Source organism: Branchiostoma floridae, chromosome 5, assembly GCF_000003815.2.
Source record: "Branchiostoma floridae strain S238N-H82 chromosome 5, Bfl_VNyyK, whole genome shotgun sequence".
NCBI classification, from domain to species: domain Eukaryota; kingdom Metazoa; phylum Chordata; class Leptocardii; order Amphioxiformes; family Branchiostomatidae; genus Branchiostoma; species Branchiostoma floridae.
Genome location: NC_049983.1, coordinates 26,907,228 through 26,917,045, shown reverse-complemented (window position 1 = coordinate 26,917,045; position 9,818 = coordinate 26,907,228).

Below are 9,818 nucleotides of genomic sequence, written 5' to 3'. Positions count from 1 at the left end.
CGGATGGATACAAAATGGCAACTAGGTTGCGCGGTGTTTCCTACGTGTTTCCTACCGCACTATGTTTTGTCTTCGCAACTTTTTATGGAATCTAGCGGGTTTTCCAAAGGCTTTCATTATCCCAAGGCTTAAACATGAATAATTTAACCTATTGTCTGCTGATATCCATAATTTTGCTGCCTTGTTTTTCTTGGACCTACTTTTTTCGATGGATGAAGGTGAAACTAAAGAACGTCCTCCTGTCACGCCATCTACAGACCCAATCGTGAACTGCATAGTAGAGGCACACGATAAAAAGAACAGCCGACACGAACAGGTTCTAATGGTTTAAAATCACTGCAGGTTTTTCTGACATGTCAGATTTTATGCTGTTTTAGAGAACGTCTTTCAATATTTAGCGAGCAAACCGATTACATGTCCACATAATTAGTCTCGGTGTGGGCGGTGTTACCCAGCGTACATGAGTTGCTTCCATTCCTGGTTTCTGATGTTGTGATGTAAGGCTTCATATTCCTTTGAGTCTGGGTCTACTCTGGGGTCAACAAGCGCCTTGCCAGGAGCAGGACGTGTTTTTGCCGTGCAGAAACCTGACAAGTACAAGCGGCATCATGTCGGGAGGGCAGCAGCAGTCCCAGACTGGGGACACGGGTGCCGGTAGGTTTGGGGATTTTCTTAGGACATTCTTTTCATTTTCCCCTTTTCAAGGAAGCCTAAATGCTGTAAAAAGGCTTCACTGTCACATTGAATACTGACAAAAAACTACTACCACAGTAGTCATAGAACACAGTAGTCATAGAAGAATGATGAAGAAAACGTTTCATTTTGTCAAAATCTTCCACGTCGTGATATTTTGCAAAACCTTCGAAACTTATATAAGTGAAAAGAGTGCATTGTGAACACTGCTAACAGCTGCCAATAGTGATATGCCGAGTTTCTGTCAGGTCGCAAAGCATTTTTTGTACACTTTATTTCACTGACTCGTTTTTGAATGTTGTTGTATACTTGGCACTCCTGTTGCTAACTTCAATACGTACTGATGACTGTATATACCTTTACAGTTTTACAGATCATTGTTTATACCTGTGTAATTTTCCTCTAGACACCACACCCATGCAGCAGCCTCAGACTGATTTGCAGGGTTGTAACGACGCCGTTTTTCCCAACCCCATGTATGAATCCGGAGCAGGTAAAACGTTTTCAAGCCCTTGTGCTGATTTGCGGTTGTCGCCTTGTTTCTTTGTCTAAGACAGCAAAGTTTATGCAAGTCGTGTATAATGTTTTGAAATGGTATCTTTCTATTTCTATCTATCTTACAAATTGATTTTGAAAAAGTTGTCGCTTTCTTAAAAATCTTTTAGGCAATAATGACATGTTATAAAATGCAGCAATTTTACTTCAAAATGTATGATTTATGTCGTAACGTTATTTTTGACAACCAGATAATGTGTGGGTAAACATAATGACTTTTTTTAATTTTTTTCCTGGCGCCACACCCATGGAGGAGCCTCAGACTGATTGGCAGGCACGTGGCGACGCCGCTGCGGATGTTGTAGACCCTACTTACTCATCTGTACCAGGTATAGTTTTGAAGTCCGCTTACGAAGTCCTTTTGTAGTCTCTCTCTTCGTAGTTCTCTGGTTTGATGTCTGTTGTAGTAGATCTACAGTAAACACTGGTCTCTGAAATGCTGTAATTTTCCAACAGACGCCACAACCATGAAGCAAGATCCCAACCTGCTGTACGCTCCCGGTGAAGTTAAAACGTTTTCAGTACCGCATCAGCGTATCATAACTTAAGTTGCGAGGCACTCTTTACTGGTCATATTTGATATTCAGACTATCTGTAGCAAAATGTAAAAGGGCTTAGAACATTCTAAGGTCGGCTTGTAGAAAATAAATTAATGACTTTTGCCAGACACCGCACCCATGGAGGAGCCTCAGACTGATTGGCAGGCACGTGCCGCCGCCGCTGCGGATGTTCTAGACCCTACTTACGCATCTGGAGCAGGTATAGTTTTGAAGTCCGCTTACGACGTCCTTTTGTTGACTCTCCCTTTGTGGTTCTCTGGTTTGATGTCTGCTGTAGTAGATGTACAGTAACTGGTCTCTGAGATGCTGTAATTTTCCAACAGACCCATGGAGCAAAATCGCATCCATATGTACCCCCCCCCCCCCCCCTCGGAAAAGGTCAAACGTTGTCAGTTCCGTATCAGCGCATCATGACTTTTTCTTGGGCAAATGGCTGGGAAACGTACGAAAAGCAACATGTCAATTACAAGCATTAAAATGAAAAAGTGTACCATGAAAAATTTCACACAAAATCAGTGAAAAAAAGAACGTGCACAGCACAGACCCACACTGAAATAAGATCACTCTGCGCCACGAACCATGAGTCAAAGCGGTGACGGCACTTGAAATGTACCGTTCTGCGATCAACTGTTGCAACTGGCAGTGACTAGGGCTGGGTATCGGTACAGCGTACCGGTACGAAACCGGTTTTTCTTATTGGACCGGTCCAGAAAAACCGGACCTGAAAAAATTAGGTGGACCGGATGTTGGACCGATTGGAAAATTATCAGATTATTTTATCAGGTATTCACACGTTTTGGCGCTTGCAGATGGAAGAAAATAACAAGAGTGAAGTAGAGTAGAGTTTATATTAATTTCTACCAAGTTTTACAGCCAATCGTACATGTGCAGTTAGCGTTGTAGGATTTTAAAACGCCAGTGTAAGTCTAATATTCCACCAAACAGATTTCTTTGTAGTGAAATGGACCATTGGTATGAGTCATACTGCATCAGGTCCAGGTTCAGGTCCGGACCTGGACCTGATCCTTTGGACCTGAACCGGACCTGGACCTGAATTTTCTGTACCGGTACCCAGCCCTAGCAGTGACCTTTTACATGACCGACATTTGTGTGCTTAGAACATTGTAAGTTTGGCTTGTAGAAAATGGATTTATGATTTTACCAGACGCCACACCCATGGAGGAGCCTCAGAATGACTGGCAGGCACGTGCGGACGCCGCTGCACGTATACCCAACCCTATGTACGCCTCCAGAAAAGGTAAAAACGTTTCAAGTCCGCTAGCTTACGACGCCCTGTTGTTCTTGCTCTCGCTTTGGTGTTAAGCCCACTCTTGTACTTAGAAAACTTGAATGCATAAAACATTTAATGCTTCAAATAATCTCATGCTCAGTGATTTTATGCTTTATATCCAACAGCAGCCTCCAAAAAGCGGAAGAAATGCGTCAGCCGATTTTGGCAAATCTCCAGTCCTGTGGTCGCCGTGACCATCGCTATTCTATTGTCCTATTTTTCAGGTCAGATTTCTCTTTCGTTTATATTGGAAAATTTGAAAGATGCTGTAGAAATGACATGTATGTTGTAATGTTTGCATCATGATCTAGCATCAAGCAGATCACCGTGATTTTTTTTTCTTTTTGCCGACACAGTCAGATTCACAAAAGACAACTTGGGAAAGCTACAAGCAGGTCTGCAGGAGCTGAATGGTAAGTACTTTGTCATCACATCACATGTAATATTCTGTTGAAATGAGAGTATTATGAAGACATTATTGACATGACCATGATCTGTTATCAAGCAGATCATACTTCGTGACCGTGATTTTCTATTTTTTTTGCCGACACAGTCAGATTCACTATTTTTGAAGACATGGGAAAGCAGCAAGCAGATCTACAGGAGCTGAATGGTAAGTACTTTGTCCTGACGTCACTTGTAATAGTCTGCAGAAATGAGAGTATTAATCAGACATTATTAACATGATCATAATCTAGTATCAAGCAGATCATACTTCGCGACTGTGATTTTCTTTTTCTTGTGCCGACACAGTCAGATTCACAAAAGACATGGGAAAGCTGCAAGCAGGTGTGCAGGAGCTGGAAGGTAAGTACATTCTCATCACATCACCTGTAATATTCTGTTGAATTGAGAATACTGGTATTATGCAGACATTATTAACAATCGTGATATTTGTTGTTGCTGATACAGTCAGGTTGACTGAGCTGATGGGAAAGCTGCCGGCACGTGTGCAGGAGCTTCAAGGTAAATGCGATGCAGTTTTCACTAAGAAGATAAAAAAGGACAGATCAATTAAAAAGATATATCTGAAAAATTCTGAATAATCATGATTGGATATAAATGCGTTCACGTGATGTGGAGAAAATCTGCTTTTTGGCGATTTCTTCCAAACTATGGGCGTCAATAGAATCATTTAAAGAAATAGAAATGAAAAGAACACCTGGGTATTGGCCCACTGTACATTTGTGCCAAATTTCAGGTCATTTGGGCAGAAATGATAGAGATGAATCGATTTGAAGATTTAACAGGAGAAGAAGAAAAAACATAAGAAAAAGTGGTATGGTTTGAAATATAAAAAATAGATAAAATTGAAATCATAACCTTTTCAGGATAGAAAAAACCTTCAGCGATGCGGCCGAGAGCTGTCGTGAAGACGGCGGCACCCTCGCCATGCCCCGAGACGCTGGGACCAACGAATTCCTGGCCTCATTGTACACCAACAATCCTTTCGGCGACGATGAGGACTACTTTATCGGCCTGCACGATCAGCGCGAAGAGGGAATCTTTGAGTGGGTGGATGGTTCTGCACTTGGAGACTACAACTCGTGGGGTCCGCAAGAACCTTATGGCTCCGGTGATTGTGTTTATTCCAGAAAATATGAGTGGTACGACTTAAGATGTACGATGGAGAGTCACTACTTCTGCCAAGTCGCTCCAGGTACGTCATGACAACCTGCCTTTGATGGAAATTCATTAAATGATATGGAACAGCTTTAGCACTCATTTCACCCACCCACCCAAACTGGTCTCCTCTCTACATACTCAGAATTTGCGTTGTGCGTATCATTTCTGGCTGTGGCAGAGAACTTATTGATCACCCCTCGTATATATCCCCCTTAACTACTCTGTCATTCACTCTTATTGATAACGGTTTCCCTCTACGCTTGCGCTGTTGGACTTTGAAACTTCCAAATATATATTAGTCGAATTTTACTGATCAGAGTTTCGTTTCTTTTTCAGCACGAGGAAAATCTTAGTGACTCATTAGAAGTGTGTGTCACTTCCGAATATCGTGTAGAGAGTCGTAAAATTATTTTTGAAACTCTAAAAGCCTCAGGACTGAAAGACGTCACTGAAGATGCGGGTTCTTATCATGCTCTGGGTGAGAGAGAAAGAATTATGACGTATTGAATATTGAACAAGAAAACAAGAAAAATGTCACGTAGATGTGCTTCATGCAACTGTTTTCTAAACGTTTTAGATTTAATGACCAATCTATACATATGTTGAGTAGCTTCAAGATGAAGATTCGAATAAATCGTTAATCCGAGTGTAGAAACTTAGATGTGTCTGAGCCTGATGTGATGTTGAGAAGTTTCAAGATGTAGAGAAGAAGATTTGGATAAGAAGGCCTAGGATGTAACTGATCTATTGGGCAAACTAATCTACAGATTTCAGATAATTTCATGAAAAATCTGTGTAAAAGGCCGTAGACGCTAAAAATAATTGTGTTCGTGATGAGCCTTTTTTCAGTGCATAATTGTATATACATTGTACTCATTCAAACGTAAACTAGTAATGTAATGGGATACATGTAAGAAAGATGCTATCAAATGTCACCTGAGTTTTAACCCATAAAAAACTGATATTGGCAGGGTTTCCCGACCTATAAAGTGTCAATTTCGGGCCTGATCGAAAGATTTTATACCTCGAAACGAAACTGCTGCTCATAATTACCAATTTCTAAACGTCTCCAAGCTCAGTACTATTTCAGAGATACCACTTTTGGAAAGATTTACGACATTGCTTTCTTCATTCTCAACGTCATTATCCGAACCACTCCTGTACGTACAACCGTTCGCGGATGGATACAAAAGGGGCAACTAAGTTGTGCGGTGTTTCCTACCGCAATACATTTCGTCTTTTTAACTGTTTCTGAGATCTGACGGGATTTAAACAGGTCTCATCATCTCAAAAGCGTGATCTTGACTACTGCTGTAATCTGATGTCTGCGATATCCATAATTTTGCATTTTTTTGCGTTATGACACCATATACACCGCGGGACGGGTCATTAACCCTTAATTGAATATTGACCAGGGAACATGTAATGTAGATGTGCTTTATACAACTGTTTTCTAAACGTTTTAGATTTAATGATCTAAATTATACATAGGGTCAGATCATTAAATGGTTCACGCTAATGAGCCTGGATGATAAGCTTGTTTTAGCTGTAAATCAACATGACATCTAGAACTAACGTGTGTAGAGAAAGAATGTTCTAAAAGGCAGGATTGAACCTAAATGAAAGATTCTATAGCGTTAATCTACTGTATGGGCACATTTGTAGGGACATTGATTTATTTGTAACAATGGGCTTTATATGCACACATCTCTCCATGGTTTTTGACTTCTGTATGAGGCTCAGAAGCAGCAAGTAGAAGGAAAAATGTTGTAGTAAACGTCAAGTGACTAATGTGTTGTTTGTACATGTACTAGTGGATTTCTATCATACAGAAACGGAGATGGGTTTTGGGTCTGGTCGACCGGTCAGATGTTGAGAAGCTGTAAGAAGAAGATGTGGAAAAGAAGTACTGTAATAATGTATAGCTTTAATCATATAGAAACTTAGATGTGCTTTTAAGGCTGATCTGGTGTTGAAAAGCTGCATTAAGAAGAGAAGAAGTATTGAAACTATCTATAACTTCAAAAGCTGTAATGCGAGTGTAGAAACTTAGATGTGTTTGAGTCTGATCTGATGTTGAAAAGCTTCAAGAGAAAGAGAAGCAGAAGAATTAAAGAATCAAAGAAGATTCCGATAAGAAGTATGTAACTGATCTAATGAGCAAAATGCTCTACAGATACAAACTGAGTTGACGAAAAATCTGTGTAAAGGCCGCTAAAAGACGCTAACAATAAATTGTGTTCGTGATGGAAGTTTGTTGTGCCTTTTCTATTGTTATTGCGTAAGCCTTTATACATTGCTCTCATTCGAAAGTAAACTAGGTCCTTGTGTTGTAGGTCTTGATGATTTTCTAGTTTGAACACTGATGTTGGATTATTGTCAGGTTCTGTACACAGACACTACCAGCTACTACCTGGCCCGCATATGCTATACAATGTCTGCATTGTCGATTTACAAATGCTCACAACGAACCTTAATGATGTACAAAATGACCATTAAACTGGTGGGCGTACCGACTGATAAGTACCTAATACCAACTCAAAAAGACGAAGGAATAGTCATGCCTTCAAGTACCAGAGTTACCAACCTAGGATTGATGTGTTCAAAAATTCGTATTTTCCTAGATCTACCATAGAATGGAATCTGTTATCACCAAGCACAGCAGGCATCGTCATTGGATAGTTTTAAGAGAGTATTTGCAGATAGATGTGCAAAAGTTAGGTGTGACGGGTCGTTCAGTGTAATATGACCAGCTGCTGCCACGCCGCGTGCCTGCGAAGCTGGTGTGTTACATCGAATGGGCGGTTATACCGGCTGTATAGATACAGATACAGATAGTTCGTAGACTATTTTGAATTTCAATATTTAGGGACGAAGCCGACTACATGTGCACATAATTTGTCTCGGTGTGGGCGGTATTACCCAGCACACATGACGTAAGGTTTCATATTTCTCCGAGTCTGGGTCTACTCTGGAGTCAACAAGCGCCTTGCCAGGAGCAGGACGTGTTTTTGCCGTGCAGAAACCTGACAAGTACAAGCGGCATCATGTCGGGAGGGCAGCAGCAGTCCCAGACTGGGGACACAGATGCCGGTAGGTTTGAATTGGTGATTTTCTCAGGACATTCTTTTCCCTTTTCTCACCTTCAATCCATATAGATCAGCTCGATGGCAGTTAAAGGGTTTCACTGTCTTACCGAATACTGGAAAAAGATCTACTACTACTACTAAGACTACTATTACTATTGCTAGAAAATGCAAAAGACATGTAAAAAACGTTACATCATTTGGAAAAAAAAGTTCAGTTAATTGCCCTAGGTTTTCTAGATGATTTGATACAATTCTGGAATTTTCCTACAGACACCACGCCTATGGTGGGGCCTCAGACTGATTGGCAGTCACGTGCCGACGCCGCTGCACGTATACCCAACCCTACGTACACCTCTGTAAAAGGTAAAACGTTTCCAAGTCCATTTACGGCGTCCTGGTCTTGATTTTCGTTCTCACTTTGATTATTGTTCGAAGGTAAAGTTTACACAAGTCTTTTTTTTTAATATGTTGAAATTTGACAAATGGCAACGGCAAAATAGTTGTTACCTCCATTGTTGCCATACTGTTTTCACTCTGGAGATTATGTGGGGTATATCTCAAGAACCTCTTTTCAATGGTTTAAAGCCTTGTTTTTATTTGACGACGGGATCTAGGCGCAGGCGCTTATTGTTGCGTCACCCCTTCTTGTCACACCCTGTCACGTACCGTCTTAGTTCGCGTAAACAGTGTTTCGACATATGCACATTGTTTGCAAGATACGAGGGGGTGATCAGAAAGTTCTTTGTTAGTTGTTGGTCTAATGAAGGACTACAAGCAGAGGTAGGATAGTTACTTTTACCGCTTCATTTGTTGTTACAACGTTTACGGTGTCTATTTGGAAAATGTAGCCATTTGAAATATTTCGTCGTGGCGTCGGGCGTGGCGTAACTGGTAGAGCTTTCGGCTCGGAATCTATGGGTCCTGAGTTCGATTCCCACCGTGCCCCCGACGTTGTGCCCTTGGGAAAGGCACTTTACACGCCTTTCCTTCTGTCTGTACCGTGTATGTGGCATTGTTGATATAAGTTACAAAAACTTGAGTGCAGTGCCACATCGTCCTCGTCTGTCCAAAAGCAAATAGAAAAAAAAATATTTCGTCCTATCTCATTACTTTGGTAGTCCATGTCATCACTTACTGTGGCCTTAACAGGTTACAATACTGATTCTGTACTACTAGTACATAGATGAATGGATTATGCAAAAAGCTGTTATTTATAGTGTGTTGGAAACTGATCTCCCTCTGCTAGTCCTTGCTTAGACCATATACTGTTAATCATCTGTCTTCTCTTAAACTATTGCCCATGTCCCCCACCAAATAAAACACCATCACAAAATCCAACCAACCCCTATGCAAACACATATATGTGAATATTCCATGGAGGTATGAAGTCTACGAACTCTTGTTGTGTTAAAACGCTGTTTGGTAATAATGACATGTAAGATGCAGTAATTTTATATTTGATATCGTACACCCTATGTGGTCATTACAATTCAAGGTTTGCTGGTACAAAAAAATAAAAATTGTAATTTGCCAGGTGCAACGCCCATGGAGGAGCCTCAGACTGATTGGCAGGCACGTGCCGACACCGTTGCGAGTTTCCCAAACCCTATGTACGCCTCCGGAGCAGGTAAAACATTTCCAAATCTGCTTCCGACTCCCTTTTGTTGTTTCTCTTTATGATTCTCACTTTGTTCCTGGTCTAAGGCAAAGTTTTTACAGGTTATGTACAATATTTTAAAATAGTTACCTTCTACATGTACCTTCTACAGCGGTATGGATTGTGTTGTCATTGCTTAACTCAGATAATCTGTTGGTTAACGTAATCGCCCTAATATTTCTATAAGTAACTGCATGGTTACATGGTCGTCATTTTACCAGGTCCCATACCCACGGAAGAGCCTCAGACTGATTGGCAGGCACGTGCCGACGCCGCTGCGAGTATACCAAATCCTATGTGCGCCTCCGGAGCAGGTAAAATGTTTTCATGAAGTGCGCTTATGGCGT